The 20,029-nt window shown below is 47.0% G+C and overlaps 1 long non-coding RNA gene across 3 annotated transcripts in view; it reads right to left on the reverse strand.

Annotated features, from left to right (window-relative positions):
- LOC141580032 (uncharacterized) overlaps nucleotides 1-20,029 on the reverse strand; it is a 152,841-nt gene that overhangs the window by 113,899 nt on the left and 18,913 nt on the right. For all 3 annotated transcript variants that reach the window (XR_012512014.1, XR_012512012.1, XR_012512013.1), the window contains exon 2: nucleotides 18,122-18,250. This is a non-coding gene — a long non-coding RNA (uncharacterized LOC141580032). The remainder of the gene's footprint in view (nucleotides 1-18,121; nucleotides 18,251-20,029) is intronic.

The following is a 20,029-nucleotide window of genomic DNA, read 5'->3' on the forward strand; positions in this document are numbered from 1 at the left end:
CTGTGGGTGGTTTGCTCTTCCAGAAGCTCACATGTTAATGAAACAGTGCAGGACCTGCTCTCCTTAGACTTTTAAACTGATATTTGTGGTTCCACAACAGTGAGATGGCATGAGATACCATCACTGTGGGATGCTGATGATAAACACCAATGATTTTCGAGTAGGATCAAGTGCTGTGTTACAGACAGGATTTGAAACAGGAGCCCTTACTATATTTCATTCCATTTGAGTACTTACTATGTGCAAGGATATTTTTCTTTCTTTCTCACAATAACCCAATGAGGCAGGTAACATTTCTCTCCCTACAGATGCAGCCCAGGCTCGGGGAAAATGACACTTCAGGTTCACACGAATACAGACATTTTTAATCTCTCTAACTCTAAAGACTATTCTAAACGGGTTTTCTCTAAGTATTTTTAATTATATACTTTTAATTCTTAAGAAGGAATAGATGGTCCTTAGGAATGGTTTGTGTTCTAAAAATTTCTTTCCAGGCAAAACCCTCTTTGAATTGAAAAGAGTTTCTTGTGGAGGCTTTTTGTCACTCAGCTAACCTCTCTGAGTCCACTTTCCGGGAGCCGGGCACATGGAAGAAACGCTGGTCATCATCTAGAATTGAGCTCAACTTCTAGTGAATAACATAGACTGTAAAAAGTGACATGTGACAAGTGCTGTTAGGATATGGGAACCAAATGTGCATTTCCAAAGGCTCAGAGCTGGCATATGAGTAGAGGTCACACCCAGTGCACCCCTTCTGCTGGACCTCCCTGTGGCCCCGTGGGGCGGGGCAGCAGCCTCCCTCGCTGCTTTGCCCACCTCCCAGCCTTGCCCACCCAGGCTGCTCCCTCTCCAGCCCTCTATGCTGAAGCCACATTCTGCCCCCATCTTCTGCCCCAGCACCGTAGGTAGTCAGCCCAGATAAGGAAGGAGAGGAAAAGGTCCTGCTCTCCCCGCCATCTCTGATACTGGGGGCTGCCTTCCTGTGCCTTGCAGAAGCACCATCCACATCTTCCTCTTCATGCACTCCTGGACTCAAGTCTCTCCTTGCCTTGTCCAGGCTTTTCCCAGCATCTGTCTCCAAAATGCCTTTACACTTTGTAAAGTGCTAGTTCTGAAATTTTGTAAATTCAGAAGTATACAGAAGTCCTATGCCAGAGTTGAGAAAAGAAAAAAAATGAAGCCTCAACAAGTGGAAAAGTAGTATGTGTAAATTCCCTACATTTTTCTTTAAGGCAAATATAACCTGGGACAAAAAATTAGCAGTAAAGTAGGAAATAGTATTTAACCCTCTCTTATGCTTATTTATTTATTTGAGACAAGCCCCACTCTGTCGCCCAGGCTGGTGTGATCTCAGCTCACTGCAGCCTTCACCTCCCAGGTTCACGTGATTCTCCTGCATCAGCCTCCCAAGTAGCTGGTACTACAAGTAGCTCCCAAGTAGCATGCAACACCATGAGTAGCGCGCGCGCATGTGTGTGTGTGTGTGTGTGTGTGTGTGTTTCAGTAGAGATAGGGTTTCACCATGTTGGCCAGGCTGGCCTCAAGCAATCCGCCCACCTTGGCCTCCCAAAGTGCTGGGGTTACATGTGTGAGTCACCACCCCTAGCCTCCTATGCTCTTATTCTAGAAGCTACCCTTCTGCTGTTTCTGCGTGCCCTGGAAGAGTCTCATATATCATATATCAATCCCAGCACTATCCTCTCACCTCCCACTTATCACAACCTCCAATTTCCATTTTCCCATTCAACCTCTAATCTTTGCAAATTTTTTTTTTTTCCTGTGACAAGATCTTACTCTGTTTCCCAGGCAGGAGGGCAGGAGTGCAGTGGTGCAGTCACGGCTTACTATAGCCTTGACCTCCTGGGCTCAAGCCATCCTCTCACCTCAGCCTCCCGAGATGCTGGGACCACAGGCATGCATCACCACCCACAGCTAATTTTTAAATTTTTATAGAGATGGGGCCTTACTATATTGCCTAGGCTGGTCTTGAACTCCTGGGCCCAAGCAGTCCTTCTGCCTTGGCCTTCCAAAGTGCTGAAATTACAGGTATGAGCCACTGCGCCCAGCCCAAATTTTTGTCTCTTACCCTTTGGGACCCATATTAGGGTTCTCTAGAGGGGACAGAACTAACTGTGTGTGTGTGTGTGTGTGTGTACATATATACTATATATACACACACACTATATACTACTCTATATAGTATGTGTACACACACACACACACACACACACACACACGGGAGTTTATTAAGTATTAACTCACACTATCACAAGGTCCCACAATAGGCCATCTTCAAGCTGGGGAGCAAGGAGAGCTAGTCTGAGTTCCAAGACTGAAGAATTTGGAGTCCAATGTTAGAGGGCAGGAAGCATCAAACAAGGGAGGAAGATGTAGGCTGGGAGCCTAGGTCAGTCTATTCACATTTTTCTGCCAGTTCTTTATTCTAACCGTGCTGGCAGCTGATTAGATGGTGCCCACCAGATTAAGGATGAATCTGCCTATCACCTTTGATCTTGTGAGTCTTCATTCTAACCTGTTAGACACCATGGTATCTGAGGGCTAGGAACACAGACTGAAGCCAGAGTCAAATGGGTTAAATTCTGGCTCTGCCATTACTAACTGGTCTTGAATGAGTTATATAACCTTGCTGTGCCTCAGTTTTCTGTGACATACTCATCTACCTCACTAGGCTGTTGAGGTATTAAATAAATGAAAACATGGCGTACTCAATGACGGTGCCCGGCACAAGGAGATGCTGACTGCTAGCCATCAGATCAACCTCTCTGTGCTGCTGTATAGAATGCCATCTGAGTTCCACCAGATGCCAACCAATGTACTTACCCAAGTTACTGCAATGAGTGTGAACAAGATTAGACTAAAGGCAGGGCATCCACAAGACAGAGAAGGGGACAGAATCCTACTGGAGCAGGAAGTCAGAGTCCAGACAATGGGCTAGGGAGCTTGAGGTATATTTAAGTTTCTGGAATAAGCCTACCAGGTGGTTAACAGTGGCTGGTTACCTCTGGAAGGATGGGAATTGGAAGGAGAGATCACTGAGGTTGGGGATTTTCATGCACTTTAATGTGTAATTAAGAGAGACAAATGTGTTCTACTGTGAGGTATGTGTTAATTGTGCCCAAGACACATTAATCACACTATCATATCTGTGTACAGCCCATGAGATATCAGGTCTGCCTGCTCCTGGTGTGATGCACTGATAGCCAGGTGGGATGGGGTGGGTCAGGGCTGGTGAATGGGGCATGGTAAACCCCAGGGGGCTTGGCTGTGAAGTGTTCCCTCCTCCCTTCCCTCTCTGCTGTGTTTGGCTTCCATTCTTATACTTTTCACTTTTTTGGTTACTTTTCCATGTTTGGTCTGTCTTTCCAATCAGCCTGAGTTTTAAGGCTAGGACTCTGGTATTCTCTTATCACCAGTACCTCCCACATAGTTTAGTACATATCTCAAATAAAACAACATTTAGTAAACTCATGAACATGACATTCCTCGTGCTCTCTCTCCCCTTCTCCTCACCTCCTGTGCCTCCTTACTCTCCGTCTGGCAGTCATATGGAATGGGGGGAGTAGAAGAGATGGATAGGATAAAAGGGAAATGCAGACAATGGGGAAAGAACCCTTTCCAATTTGAGAATTCTGCCAACTATTAAGAACTGTAGAAATTCATCAATATGCCATTAAAAGGAATGAGTATTTCAAGTTTCTGTAAAATAAGAAAAAGGAGTAGGTTTTCCTTTAATGAGACAAATTGTGTGAATGAGCTGGATTTAAAATATATACACCTCACTTAGAACCTAAAACTTGTATTTTGTGTTATAATTGCTTTGTAAACTTTATATAGGTGTGCTTCACTTTGAAAATGTAAAATATAATCATGGTTAATGTGTAAAACTATAAAACAGGTCAATAAGGTGGTACCAAGTTATGAAAGGACTTTGGCCACCTGCAGATGACACAGAGCAGTATTTTCAGAGCTCGTGAAGAAGACCTCCATGGTTGCTGCGCTCTGCCTTCACTTCTGGGCAGTGTGATGTTTGGGGAAGCAGTTGCTCAGCGGTGCAGGAGGGCTTGCCTTGTAAGACCAAGCACACAGGCAGCCCCAGAGTGAACAAAGATGTGAGTGTGGGCTGGTTGGGGAGAGAGGCCTGGCAGAAAGCGGGGTGAGCCGAACACAAGCTCCTGCCTCGGTTCCTGCAGTCCACCAAAATGGAGGCGGCCTGCACTTTGGTATCCGGTTCCAACTCCCCACCTTCAGTCCAAAATGTGCTTCCCTGTGAATGGGACTTGACAGTCTTCAGTTGCCCAGGCCAGAAGCCTGGGTGATTGCAAATGCTCCCTCTTCCCACCACAACCAGTGACTCTCTAAGGTTTGCTGGCTCATCCTCATGTGCCTCAGTCCATCTGCTCCTGGCCTCACTTCAGTTCTCACTGAAGCTCTTGGGATCAAGACCAAAATCCTTAATGTGGTGAATGAGTCAGATGTAGATTCGGCTGTGAGGGAGAGAAAACCCCAAACACAAACGGCTTAAACAAGATAGAAGGCGGGAGATAGGTGTTCCAGGACTGAGACCACCTCCTGAGAAGGTAGGGCCAGGATCTGCCCTCTGCTGGCCTGCTGTCATTGGCACATGGCTGCACCTCACCAACCCAGGTGGCTGCATGCAGCTCGCAGCCTGCAGGGGGAGGAAGGGTGAGCCTGTAATCACTCTATTGTATAGTTTCTCTGTTCTTGAGAGGCTTAAAAGCCTGGACTTTGGAGGCCACAGGATTCAAGCAACCTAATGTCTGGCTGGCCTTTGACAGGTTACTTAATCTCTCCTGACTGAGTCTTTCTTCAGCTCTGATATAGGTATAATAGTAATTTATACTAAACATGGTGGTTATGAAAAGTAGAGAGATAATCCACAGAGTTTAGCATTGTGCCTGGCACATGTGCAATAAATGTAGTAGTGATTATTTTTATTCTTTTTTCCTGCAGGTCTGTGAATTTTTTTTTTTTTTCCTAGACAAAGTCTTGTTCTGCTGCCCAGGCTAGAGTGCGGTGGTGCCATCTCAGCTCACTGCAACCTCTGTTTCCTGGGTTTCAAGTGTTTAATATTTGATATTTGTCAACAAGATGCCCCAGTTTGTCTGGGGTGGAGATGCCGTCCTCTGCCCGCTGAGGGGTTTGTCTGGCGTTGAGATGCGGCCCCACGTGTGCTGTGGGATCGCCTCTTGGTGGCTGCATCCTGTTGCTCCCTGGGTCACTACACACTTTACATCGGGTCTCTGCATAGAGCTCTGTGACACGTCTGTCTGTCTGCAGTGCCGCTGCCGTGCTGGCCACAGGTGAGAGGTGAGAAAGGCCACACCTCTTCTCTGCCTGCTCCTCCCCAAGCTCCCAAGGTGCTCCCACAGAGTGAGTGTGCCAGGCCTCTCCAAAGGGTCTGAGCATTGAAAGGAATTGTGAGGAAACGTTTACTTGTCCACTCGGTCAGATGATTCCTCACGGTCTAAGGGAAAATGAACTTGCTTAAGAACAGCCCAGGCCCTGGCCTTGCTTTTCAGGACCTTCTCTCTGCTTTCGGTTTGTTCTCTGCCAGGGTTCCCTGGAATATGCAGATGGCACCTCCAGCTGTCTGACTGGGGAGTTTAAGATTATTTACAATGGAGTAAGCAGGGGTTAGGGAAAGCAAAAAGGGATGGGCAGCATCCTGGGGTTAGCAGCAAAGAGGAGCCCTTACCCCCGCTGAAGGTCTGGGGAAAGGAGAAGTTACCAGGATGCTGAGGAAGAGCTGTGTGGAGCTGGCTCCAGACAGGAGCTGTGGCCTCTGGCACAAGGAAATGACCAGCCTCTCAAGGAAAAGCCCAGGTTCTGTGTGCCCATCCGCACTCTCCTCTCCTCTCTGATCACCTGCCAGCTCCTGGCATAGGTGGTCTCCCTGGAAGATGGTGAGCTGGGGATGCTTCTGACCCCATCCATCGAGGTCAGCCTCTGGGAGCACAGAGCAGGATGCAGGAAAGTGGAAAGTGGACTTAACGGGGCAGATGGAAACTACCCAACGCAAATCCTCCACTCCTCAAAATCCCTACTCCTCAAAATCTCCACACCCACCTCTTATTAGAGAACCAACCCCTTCTACCAAGGACTGATTTCACCCTAGGGCACAGCCTTCAACTGACGGCTCAATCACCCAGCGATTCTCCCAAAGCCTGTTATTCAGTCGTGAATAATAATGTTGGAGGGTGGAGGGCAGGAAGGTCAACTTTGGCCAGTCTGTCGGGTAGGGGAGGGACCTTGGCACTCCAAAGACTGGTTCCTTCTCAGCTCTTCTTGCCAATGGGAGGTGAAGATCTGCCTGTTCTCTTCTTCTAATCTCAGCTCACTGCAACTTCTGCCTCCTGGTTCAAGCAATTCTCCTGCCTCAGCCTCCTGAGTAGCTGCTACTACAGGCATGCACCAGCACACCTAAATAATTTTTATAGTTTTAATGGAGATGGGGATTTGTTCTGTTGGCCAGGCTGGTCTCGAACTCTGACCTCAAGTGATCCACCTGCCTCGGCCTTCCAAAGTGCTGGGATTACAGGTGTAAGCCATCATGCCTGGCCCAAATTTCCTCTTCTTACAAGGACACCTGTCATCGAATTACTTCTTACCCACTCTAATTACTTCTTTTTAATTTAATCACATCTTTACAGACTCCGCCTTCAAATACAGTTATATTCTGAGGTACCAGGGGTTAGGACTTCGACATAGGAATTTTGGGGGCAGGGAACACAATTCCATCTCTAACCCGACTGGCTCAAGTATAGACGTATACATTCCCCAGACTGATAACTAAGTTGATAAAGCCATGTTAAAAACAAAAACAAAAACCATGTTTCTTTCTACCACATTATCTATGGAGATCCCCCAGCCACGAGAGTGATGGCCAGTGAGAGACAGGGCTCCTTACAGAGCCATCAGCCTGCCTGCAACCTCTAAACGATCACTTCACCTTAGGCTACATGCAATCTGCAAGCAGTGCTTCCAGCCCCACTCAAGTCCAGAACAAATCCCCAGGGATGAATGGGCTCCACGTGGGTGGTGGGATGATGAGTGATGGTTGTGATTTTTTTCTTTCCTCAAATATTTACTGAATATCAAGTACTGAACTAGGTAGGCCACGGGTGGGGGTCCATGGAAAAAGGCAGGGTCCCTTCTGTCAGAGTGGAGACTGCAGTCAAGGAAACAAATAATGTGCTAAAGTCATCACTGCAACAGCTCTGAAGTCTGGTCCCAGGGGGTCACACACTGTCCCAGTCCTGGCATCAAGCCTCAGGCAGCAGCAGCACAGACTTCCCCTTCCCTCTGTGGGGATTATCTCCACCCATGAGTGATGTTCCTGTGACTTGACCCACAGCACACACTGTGGACATCATCTGCTCTGCCTAGATGCCTTTGGGTTCCTTTTGCCCTGAGGGTGTGCCCGTTTGCAAGCTTTCCTTCGAAGGCCTACCTCAAAACTCTTCAGAGGGCTGCCCCTGGGCTACTGGATGCACTTTGTCCAGGTGCAGAAGTGGGTGCAGAGCCCGAAGGACCTAGGACTTTACTTCTGCCCCCATGCACACTAGCCTGCAGACCTTTGCCAATGCTGGAGTAGCATGACAGCCTAGAGGAGGGACAAACTCAGGGAAAGATTTATAGTCAATCCCCATTATTTGCAGATTCTGTATATGCAAATTTGCCTAAGCACTAAAATTTATCTGTAATTCCCAAATCAATACATATGGTGTTTTCACTGTTGTTTTTGGATGCACCCAGAGCAGTGAAAAAAATTGAGAGCATTACAGCAGCTGAGGTTGAGCAGGGCAACCTTCTTGCCTTGTTTCAGCTCTCATAACAAGTGTCCTTTTTGAGGTCTATTTAGTGCATTGCTGTGTTTTTTTGTGGATGATTTTGCTGTTTGCATTGGCCCCAAGAGCAGTGTGAAGTGCTGTGTGGTGTTCCTCAGTTTGAGCAGGTTGTGATGTGCCCCACGGAGTAAACACATGTGTTGGGTAAGCTTTCTTCAGGCATGAGTTATAGTGCTGTCATCCCTGAGGTCAATGCTAATGAATTAACACTATTAAATAAAGTGTCTTTAAATAGGAACACATAAAACAAGGTTGTGTATCGATCAGTTGACAAGTATGTGATCAGACACTCACAGGAACCTAGCCCTGTATTTCCCCTAGGAGCAATGTATCAGTTTCACTAAATGTCCACAGCAACTTTACAGAACACAACTGCTGCCAAGAACAGGAGTCCACTATACATTCCAGAGGTCCCCTTTGTGTTCAGGCTGAGGCTGGGATGTTGCTTGTCTTCTCCCTGTTACCTCCCTTCTCTCACTCTTAAACCAGCTTCTCCTGGGAGCACTTCCTTAATAAATAACTTGCACAAAAATCAACATCTCAGTCTGCTTTAGAGAACTGGACCTGAAATAGAAAGGAAGGCTCCTCTCTTTGCTCCAGGAAGTTCCTTACCCCCTGTTAAAATTGATCCCTGCTCCTCCTCAGAGACCAGCCCCGTACAATGTGAGTTATTACTGAGGAAGGAGACCCAAGCATCTACGATCACCTTCCCCTTAACTTCCACGCTGCATTTCCATAGAAGTAAAGGCTGGCTGACCGGGCGCCACCTTAATTGCCTTCCTACAGATAGTAGGCATGGTATGGGGGAATCTTTCCGGAAGGCATTGTTTTTACTTCAACAAGATCAAACCCCCACCCCATGCCTACTCCATGGACCAAGACCCTTTTCGTATGTAATCTCTAAAACTGTAAAGTCAAGACTCTTTCACGTGTAATATCTGGAGTTGTAAGCCTACATAAAGGCAGAGCTTCTCTTTGTTAGGTGAGCTTGGCTATTGGGCAGCTGTGTGCCTTGCTCCTGGCTGAAAAAAATTACTCCTCCCTTCCTAGGTCGGTGTCTTTCTCGCGGCCGCTCCTGCTTCATTTTGGTTCCCTGACTGGAAACCGAGTTTCGTTAGCAGACAGCCAGCACAGCCTTCCAGGCAGTTTACCTAGCCCTTTGGAGCATCCCTGCGGGGGGCTCCTGCCTGCTTGGGTGACACAATTCCTGAGAGCGCTTCTGGGCAGGTACTGGCCTGGTGGAAAGCCTTGTCAGAGCAGAACCAGGAAGCCCCCCGCAGTGTGGATCCACCCAGTGGCTGAACACTGAGAAGGAATGGGTACTTGGACAGTCTGGACAAAGAAACACGGTAGGATCGATCCAGGGAAACTTGCCCACCTCCTTTAGGGGGAAGCATGGCCTGATGACCTACGTGTGCCAGATTTGACGCTCTTGAACTTGGCCCTTTCTCTCTCTCTTTCTGTACCTAACCTCAGAAGTTTTGTTTATGATTTTGATTTGGGTGGAGGGAGGAGAGCAATTTTGTGAGTGGAGGGGTCCAACTGGACTCATCAGCTGTGGGAGCAGCAGGCCCATTAGAGGGGGCCCTAAACTCCGAGCAACTTGTGGGGCTGGTTGGAATCAGAGATGGTCCACATAAGACTAAATGGAGGAGCTCTCAGAATCTAGGTGTTGTGAGAAGGTTAACAGTCTCTCTTATACCAAGCAGCGTCTGAAATAAGAAAGAAAGGCGCCGGGCGCGGTGGCTCAAGCCTGTAATCCCAGCACTTTGGGAGGCCGAGGCGGGTGGATCACAAGGTCAAGAGATCGAGACCAACCTTGGTCAACAAGGTGAAACCCCGTCTCTACTAAAAATACAAAAAATTAGCTGGGCATGGTGGTGCATGCCTGTAATCCCAGCTACTCAGGAGGCTGAGACAGGAGAATTGCCTGAACCCAGGAGGCGGAGGTTGCGGTGAGCCGAGATCGTGCCATTGCACTCCAGGCTGGGTAACAAGAGCGAAACTCCGTCTCATAAAAAAAAAAAAAAAAAAAAGAAAGAAAGGCAATTCTACCAGCCTGAAGCGAATGTGAATTGGAGAGTGTGTAGTGCGTCTTGCTGGGTGGGAACTGCTGTGAGCAGAGTAACACTCTCTAAGCTGTGAGGACTGTTTTTCTGTGTGTAAACATGGGTCACACTCATAGCAAGCCCACTACTTTAGGGACCATGCTGAAAAACTTCAAGAAGAGATTCAGTGGGGACTATGGAGTAACTATGACACCAGGAAAGCTAAAGACTTCAGGTGAGGTAGACTGGCCAGCATTTGGGGTGAATTGGCCCTCAGAGGGGACCCTACACCGGTCTCTTGTCTCCAAAGTATGGCATGAGATTATATGCAGCAAACCAGAACACGTGGATCAATTTCTGTATATTGACTTGTGGTTACAGTTAGTTTTAAACTCTCTGCAGTGGTTAAGAGGACAGGCAGCAACTGTGCTGGTGGTGAAGGGACAGACGGCTAGGAAAAAACCCCACTCTACCTGCCAAGAGACAAGGATTCCCAAGATCCTGGCAGATTCAGTGGCAGAGACACCAACTCGTAAGGTCCTGGCCAATCTGACGGTAGAAGAGTTTTTGCCAATAATGCCTCCTCCTCCTCAAGGACTCCTTGCCCTTAGGCCTGAAGCTTCAGCACCTCACTAGAAATGCACACCCCTAAACCACCCAGAGTAGACAAAAGAGAATGGAGGGAACTCCTCCCATTGCCACCTGCTTCCTGGGAGGAACTCCCCCCTCTGGCAGCCCGTCTGCTACCCAAGGCAGGGGTGTAGATGCCTTTAAGGGAGCAGAGGTATACAGGAGTGGATGAGGATGGCCACAAGGTAGAAAGGCGGGTTTTCATGTACCTGCTATTCACCTTGGCTGATCTTATCAACCGGAAAAATAACAACCCGTCTTACACGGAGAAGCCACAAGCTTTCATTGACCTACGGCAAACTATTATTCAGATTCAGAACCCCACTTGGGCTGATTGCCACCAGCTGCTTATGTAGCTTTTTAACACGGACAAAAGGTGCAGCATACTCCAAGCCGCTTCCAAATGGTTGGAGGAGTATGTTCCTGCAGATTACCAGAACCCCCAAGAATATATCAGGGTGTAGTTACTGGGGACTGACCCCCAGTGGGATTCAAACACTCCAGAGGGCTTGCAGAGGCTAATCTGGGACACAGAAGCCTTACTGGAAGGATTAAAACAGGGAGCCCAGAAGGCTACAGGCATTAATAAAGTCTCTGAGGTTACTCAAGGAGAAGAGGAAAAGTCCTGCGCAATTTTATGAAAGGCTGTGCAAGGCCTATAGCATGTATATTCCTTTTGTCCTGAGAGCCTCGAAAACCAACGCGTGATAAATATGACATTAGTCAGTCAGTGTGCAGAAGACATTAGGAGAAAGCTACAGAGGCAGGCAGGATTTGTGGGCATGCGTACTTCACAGTTATTGGAAAGAGCTAACCAGGTGTTTGTGAACTGAGAAGCAGTTAAGCAGTAGAGAAAGCTGTAGAGAAAACGAGCGTCAGGCTCGACGAAATGCTAACTTGATAGCTGCTGCTATTAAAGGAGTGTCCCCAAGAAGGTGGGAGAAGGGGGCTCCTGGAAAGCCACTCAGTCTGCTTGCCCATGCCTGCAGCGTGACCAGTGCACTTACTGTAGGGAAGTGAGACATCGGAAGGACAAGTGCCCCAGTTAACAGGAAAACAGGGTGATCCTAAGCATGAGGATTCGGATGAAAGTGGAGGAGCTCTGTTCAGTCTAATGGAAGGGCCACTGGACTGAAGGGGGGCCGGGTTCATATGTCCCCAAAGAGCCCATAGTCCAGATAACAGTCCTGTAACCACCCCCATCAAAGGAAATAACCAATATTGCTGGAGCTACTTGGGTGTTAGAAAAACAGTCTTTCCGTTTGCCTTGGACCTGTTCCGTGGGAGGCCATAAAGTTATACAGAAGTTCTTGTACTTGCCGGACTGCCCCTAGACCCTTTGGGGAGAGACTTGTTATGCAAACTAAGGACTACAGGCATTGATCGACTTACGACCAATGCAACTTACCTATGCAACTTACGACCATTCGACTTTAAGACCACAATCGCTAGCCACGACTGCTCCGCGTCTGGCAGCGCAAACGTTGCCCAGCTGGGCGTACGACAGTGCGGACCAGCTTCTGGCAGCACTACCATCTCCACGTGCACCATTTCAACCGCGTACATATAGCCTACTCAACCTATGACCAAATCGTGCTATGACTGGTCCGCAGTCCCGACCATGGTGGTCGTAAGTCGAGCACTAGCTGTACTGCTAAAACTGCCTCAGGCAGGGATTATCAAGGCTCTCACAGTCCCTCCGGAAGAGGGGTGTCGACTCTTCCTAACCAAAACAAAAATTAACCCCTTGCTCTAGCCAAGCAATGGACACAGGTCCAGGCAGAGGACAGTCTGCCAGGCTCCTGTGCTCATTAACAGTCAAGCCTGGGGCTCAGCCAGTTAGGCAAAAGCAATATCCAGTTGCCGGAGAGGCCATAACAGGAATTCAGGTCCACTTAAAGCACTTAAGAGACTATGGAATTAGAGTTCCCTGCCAGTCTCCATGGAACACCCCCCTCTTGCCTGTTCCTAAACCGGGGACCAGTGACTACAGACCAGTGCAGGACTTGTGCCTGGTTAGTCGGGCCACAGTGACTTTGCACCCAACTGTGCCTAACCCATACACACTGCTGGGATTATTGCCAGCAGAGGATAGTTGGTTCACCTGCTTGGACTTAAAGGATGCTTTCTTTAGCATCAGGTTGGCCTCGGAGAGTCAGAAACTCTTTGCTTTTCAATGGGAAAATCTAGAAACAGGTGTAACCACCCAGTACACCTGGACCCGGCTCCCCCAGGGGTTCAAGAACTCTCCCAGCATCTTTGGGGAGGCATTAGCCCATGACCTCCAAAAGTTTCTTGCTAAGGACTTAGGCTGCATGCTGCTCCAATATGCTGGTAACTTTTTATTGGGACACCTCACGGCAGTTGGGTGTGCTAAATAAATGGATGCCTTGCTTTGGCACCTGGAGGACTGTGGGTATAAAGTGTCTAAAGGGAAAGCCCAGATTTACCAACAGCAAGTGCCATATCTGGAGTTCACCATCCAGCAGGGAGAGTGCAGCCTAGAAGAAGAGAGGAAACAAGTCATTTGTAACCTGCCGGAACCTGTAACTAAAAGGTAGGTCAGAGAGTTCCTGGGAACCGTGGGTTTCTGTAAACTGTGAATTCCAAACTTCACAGTACTGGCCAAACCCCTACAAAAAAAATGACAAAGGAGGGGGAGACACAAACCCCTTAAATGGGGACCCGAGCAGTGGCAGGAACTGAAAGCGAAACTTTTGCCAGGCCCGGCTTTTGGGGCTACCTGACTTAACAAAGCCTCTCACACTGCATGTGTCAGAAAGAGAAAAGTGACAGTTGAAGTTCTAACATCAACCTTGGGGCAAAATTTAAATATCAAAGCACCCCACACAGTAGTGACTCCAATGAATACCAACGGACACCATTGGTTAAAAAATGCTAGGCCAACTAAATACCTGAGCCTGGTAAAGTGGAAATCCCGCATCACCACTGAAGTCTGTGCAACACCTTAAACCCTGCCACTTTGCCCCTGGTGCCAGAAGGCCCATGAAGTAACCCGTGTGCTGCTTTGAGACCTCATTTCTCGGTTTGGACTGCCACTGCGCACTGGATCAGACAACAGACCAGCATTTGCGGCAAATTTGGTCCAGAAAACAGCAATAACCTTGAGTATTAGCTGGAAACTGCATGCTGCTGCGTACTGACCACAGAGCTCTGGAAAGGTGGAGAGAATGAACCGGACCATCAAAAATAACTTAGGGAAAATGTGCCAGGGAACAGGAATAAAGTGGGTGCAGGCACTTCCCTTGGTGTTATTCAAAATTAGATGTACTCCCTCTAAGAAGACAGGATATTCCCCCTATGAAGTCTTATATCATAGGCCCCCTCCCATACTGTGGGCACTCCCGGGAACTCCTCAGGAGTCGGGAGAGACTGAGCTAGGACGACAGTTACAAGCTTTAGGGAAAATCACTAAGGATATTTCAACCTGGGTAAATCAGAGATGCCCTATAAGCTTATTCTCCCCAGTTCACCCTTTCTCACCAGGTGATTGCGTGTGAACAAAGAACTGGAATGCAGTCCCTCTGAAGCCACAGTGGAAAGGACCCCAGACTGTGATCCTGACCACTCCCACAGCTGTAAAGGTAGAGGATGTCTCAGCCTGGATCCACCACAGCTGCGTGAAACCAGCAGCAGCTGAAACTTGGGAAGCTAGACCAGACCTGGACAATAATCACCTTAAGAAGGACAACAAGCCCTGCTCCAGCCACATCCCGAAAGCTGGCTGGTCCACGCACGGCTGAAGCATGAGGAAGTTCATCGTGGGACTTGTCCTTCTTAATATTTGGACTTGTACAGTAGGGATATTAACAAATTTTGAAGAATGCTCTCAGTGTGTACAGCAGGTTACTGAAGTAGGACGTAAAGTTACTGCCATTGTTTCATTCTACAGTTATTATGAATGTACAGGGACACAGAAGGGAACCTGCTTATATAATGGTACTCAGTATAAGGTGCGTAATCCAGGGGATGGACAGCTTGATGTCTGCTACAATCCATCAAAGCCCCCATGCATACAACTTTTGAAATTAAACTCCTAAAAGCGCGATGGAACAGCCCTACTAATAGCTAAAAACAGAGGAGAAGGGAAGCCCAAAACAGGTCACCCTGAGGTCTGATGCTTGTGCGGCCATCAGTGCCTATTATCCCAGTGAGGGGGCAATGATTCCCTCGGATGGGAACAAAGTTACGCGAAAGAGCGTAAGTGTATCTGCCAGAGAACCTACTGGTGTAGTAAATGCACGTGTTGATCATGCCTCATCTGGGCCACTGTAACCCAGTAGAATTAATAATCACAAACCCCCAAGACCCTAAATGGGAAAAAGGGTAGAGTGTAATGCTAGGAACTGATGAGAAAGGGCTTGATCCTAGAGTCAGTATCCAGATTCAGGGAAAAATCCAAAAACGCTCAGCCCAGCCAGTGTACCAGCCCTTCTATGATACATTAAATAAGACAGTGCTGGAACTTCTGAAAAAGAAAGAACTTGTTGGCCAGGCGCGGTGGCTCAAGCCTGTAATCCCAGCACTTTGGGAGGCCGAGGCGGGTGGATCATGAGGTCGAGAGATCGAGACCATCCTGGTCAACATGGTGAAACCCCGTCTCTACTAAAAATACAAAAAACTAGCTGGGCGTGGTGGCGCATGCCTGTAATCCCAGCTACTTAGGAGGCTGAGGCAGGAGAATTGCCTGAGCCCAGGAGGCGGAGGTTGCGGTGAGCCGAGATGGCGCCATTGCACTCCAGCCTGGGTAACAAGAGCGAAACTCCGTCTCAAAAAAAAAAAAAGAACTTGTTCCTCCAACTTGCTGAAAATGTAGCCCATTCCCTTAATGTCACTTCTTGCTATGTATGTGGGGAAATTATCAAGGGTAATAGATGACCATGGGAAGCCCATGAGTTATTAGCCTCTGATCCTGTCCCTGACCTGACCTCAGTTCAAAGAATTCAAACCAACAGTTTCTGGGTTTTAAAGGATCCGATTATTGGACAATACTGTTTGAACAGAGAAGGAAAAGACTTCACTGTTGCGGTAGGAAAGCTTAGCTGCCTAGGGCAGTGACTGTATAATGGAACAGTGGACACTGCAACCTGGTGGAGCTCAAAGTACACAGAGAAAACCCCCCTCCTAAAATTTCCAAAATTACAGGATGCTTGGAACCATCCTGGGTATCGGAGAGAATAGACGGCCCAGGCTGGTTTGTGCTGGATATGCGGACATAGAGCATATGTACAACTGCCTGAAAGATGGACAGGTAGCTGTGTCATGGGCACCATTAAGCCTTCCTTTTTCCTATTGTCTGCTAAGACAGGTGGCCTGTTAGGACATCTAGTCTACTCTGCCCGGGAGAAAAGAAGTCTAAAGATAGGTGAATGGGAAATGATAAGTGGGCACCGGAAAGAATTATTGAGTACTATGAGCTGGCCACATGGGCGGGGAATGGCTCATGGGGACACCGGACTACTATCTATATGCTCAATCATATCCAGTTGCAGGCTGCCTTGGAAATACTGGTTAATGAAATGGGCAAAGCTTGGTCCATTTTGGCCGGATAAGAAACTCAAATAAGAAATGTGATTTATCAGAACCGGCTGGCCTTAGATAATTTGCTAGCAGCTAACGGAAAAGTCTGTGGAAAATTCAGACTAATTGACTGCTGTCTACACATACACAACCAGGGTCACACAGTTAAAAATATGACCAAACTGGCACACATGCCTGTGCAGGTATGGCACAAATTCAACCCTGAGTTCTTATTTAAAGATTGGTTCTCAACCTTGAGAGGATTAAAGACCCTCATCATAAGCGTGGTAACAATAGGTGTTCATTTGCGACTCCCCTGTTTCCCCTGCCTTGTTCCTCTAAATGGCTAAGAAATTCTTTACTACTGTAATAGACCAGAGAAACACATCACAAATGTTTTATATGTGTCATTATCAATCAGTTTCTTCAGAGGATCATAAAAATAAGAGAATTCTCACTAATATTATAGGTGAGGTTCTCAAAGCGGAGAATGAGGAAGGAGACCCAAGCATCTAAGATCACCTTCCCCTTAACTTCCACGCTGCATTTCCATAGAAGTAAAGGCTGGCTGACCGGGTGCCACCTTAATTGCCTTCCTACAGATAGTAGGCATGGTATGGGGGAATCTTTCCGGAAGGCATTGTTTTTACTTCAACAAGATCAAACCCCCACCCCATGCCTACTCCATGGACCAAGACCCTTTTCATACTTAATCTCTAAAACTAGGCCAGGGGCGGTGGCTCAAGCCTGTAATCCCAGCACTTTGGGAGGCCGAGGCGGGTGGATCACGAGGTCAAGAGATCGAGACCATCCTGGTCAACATGGTGAAACCCTGTCTCTACTAAAAATACAAAAAAATTAGCTGGGCATGGTGGCACGTGCCTGTAATCCCAGCTACTCAGGAGGCTGAGGCAGGAGAATTGACTGAACCCAGGAGGCGGAGGTTGCGGTGAGCCGAGATGGCGGCATTGCACTCCAACCTGGGTAACAAGAGCGAAACTCCGTCTCAAAAAAAAAAAAAAAAATCTCTAAAACTGTAAACCCAAGATCCTTTCACATGTAATATCTAGAGTTGTAAGCCTAAATAAAGGCAGGGCTTTTCTTTGTTAGGTGAGCTTGGCTATTGGGCAGCTGTGCACCTTGCTCCCCGCTGAAACAAATCACTCCTTCCTTCCTAGTTTGGTGTCCCAGAGGTCTTTCTCGCAGCTGCTCCTGCTTTACTAGGAGAGCAGCCATGGTCAAGCTACAAAATAACAATGTCTTGTTCTAAGATTGTTCACACAATGGACTCCCACATTTGTTATGATGGCCCTAGGAGACGAATTCAGCATTCAGGAGAAGACATGATCCAGTTGCCTCCAAGACTAGAAGAGCAGCATATACAAATACATAATGCACATGATACACAGTAAATAGGCTTCCACAGTGATTCTTTCCAGAACAAGAGGCCTGCCCCGAAGTGACTGCTGTCTTTCCGTAAACAGCACAGGGATATTTTTCAAACAACAGGTTCACTCCTTAAATAAGGATTTAATTTCCTCATCAGCAAAACCTTACCACATTTCAAACCACCTTTTATCCTCCAAACTCTTTTACTTTGTATGTCTTCATTGTTATTTGCATAATTTTGTTAATAAATTATCTTTGTGGTGTATTAATTTATTAGGTATGTGTCTTCCTTAGCTTTTCAGCACCACTGCAACCATGTTTTGATTTATTTCAGATTTCCAATCTCTGACCTTTCACACTGTCCCTTACACTTTCTGACTTTCTCTTTCCTTCCATGCCCAGATTGGTTTCATAATCTACTAAAACAACTCCTCCTTTGCAAACACATGCATTGGTCTCCTTCCACTGAATGCAAAAAAGCCAAAATCCCAATCCATGTTGAACCTAACTTTTTGCAACTCAGAAGCAACTGACTTCCGTTGGGGAAAAAAAAAAAAATCAATCACATAATTGGCTGACTGCTTTAAATTTAATGTAGGATCTTCAAACTCAAACAGGACTTACCATTGTCTGGTAATCCTTCGTTTTGCTGGTAGACTTGGTCTTTTCATCAGAGACAACTGGATCATATCTTCTCCTTTCCTACCCTCACTGTAGGCCCACCTTCAGCTGGTGATCTTCCTTCACATCTAACTGAGAAAACAGAATGCTGAATTAGTTACTTAAGGCTGCTGTGATGGTTAATACTGAGTGTCAACTTGACTGGATTGAAGGATGCAAAGTACCTTGATTGATCCTTAAATATATCTGCATATCAATATGTATGGTGTTTTCAATGGCTAAATTCAACATTAAAATTTTAGTCAGTGGGCTGGGGAAGGCAGACCCACCTTTAATCAGGTGGGCACCATCTAATCAGCTGCCGGCAAATATAAAGCAGGCAGAAAAACGTGAAAAGGCGAGACTGGCCTAGCCTCCCAGCCTACATCTTTCTCCTGTGCTGGATGCTTCTTGCCCTCGAATACTGGACTCCAGGTTCTTCAGTTTTGGGACTCAAACTGGCTTTATTTGCTCCTCAAGCTTGCAGACAGCCTGTTGTGGGACCTTGGGATCATGTTAGTTAAAATTTAATAAATTCTCACACACACACACACACACACACACACACACACACACACACACATACACACACACGTAATTAGTTCTGTCCCTCTAGAGAACCATGACTAATACAGCTGTTGTAACAAATTCCCATACACTTGGCTTGACACAACAGAAATTGATTCTCTCACAGGTCTGGAGCTAAAAGTCCAAAATCAAGGTGTCAGCAGGGCCATTCTTCCTCTGAAGGCTCCAAGGAAAAATCCTTCCTTGCCTCTGCCAGCTTATGGTGACTGCCATCGATCAGTCATCTTCCTTGATTTATAGGCATCATTCCAATCTCTGCCTCTGTTGTCACCTGGTCTTTGTCCCATGTGCCTATCTCTGTGCCCAAATTTCCTCCTTCTTCTAAGGTACCCATCACTGGATTAGGGTTCACTCTAATACGGGATGACCTCGCTTTAACTTGATTACACCTGCAAAGACTCTACTTACAAATAAGGTTACATTCATGGTTTCAGGATGGACATGAATTTGGGGGCGGGGGCGGATTTTAGGAGATTAACACTATTTAACCAAATATAAAGGCCCTCCCTCATCTTCCTGCAAGGCTAAATACAAACCTACTCACAAATGCTACACCCTTCCTGTCTTACCTGTGTTATAGAAAATGTAGGTCCCTACCAACAGGAGGGCAGGTCCTTGTCCCTACCAACATGAATCCCCCAATTTACAGGCAGTATGTTTCTCTTTGGTGCTGCAGTTACCCCCTTACCTAACATCAACAATGTCCCCACTAGATCATTTCCAGCAGAATGAAACTATATATTAGCATCTCTCATCTTAAGACAAAAGATAGGCCGGGCACGGTGGCTCACACCTGTAATCTCAGCACTTTTTGAGGTTGAGGCAGATAGATAACTGAGGTCAGGAGTTCAAGACCAGCCTGACCAACATGGCAAAATTCCATCTCTACTAGAAATATAAAAATTAGTGGGTCGTGGTGGTGGGCACCTGTAATCCCAGCTACTTGGGAGGCTGAGGTAGGAAAATCGCTTGAACCTGGGAGGTAGAGGTTGCAGTGAGCCAAGATTGCACCACTGTACTCCAGCCTGGGTGACAGAATGAGACTCCATCTCAAAAAAATAAAATAAAATAAAATAAAAAAAGATAAAAGAGAAACAAATCCTTGATTCCACATACCCTTCTCGTTATTTCCACCACCTTACCCTTCTACCCTTTGTAGAAAAACTTGCTACTAACTGAAGCACAAGTTGGCATCTGGAAGAGGGGAGCTGATGTAACAAAAACCTATAATATGTGACACCGGTTTTAGGACTGGACTGTAGGCAGAAGACTGAAGGGTGGCCA

Source organism: Saimiri boliviensis, chromosome 10 (genome assembly GCF_048565385.1).
Source record: "Saimiri boliviensis isolate mSaiBol1 chromosome 10, mSaiBol1.pri, whole genome shotgun sequence".
Taxonomy (NCBI): Eukaryota; Metazoa; Chordata; class Mammalia; order Primates; family Cebidae; genus Saimiri; species Saimiri boliviensis.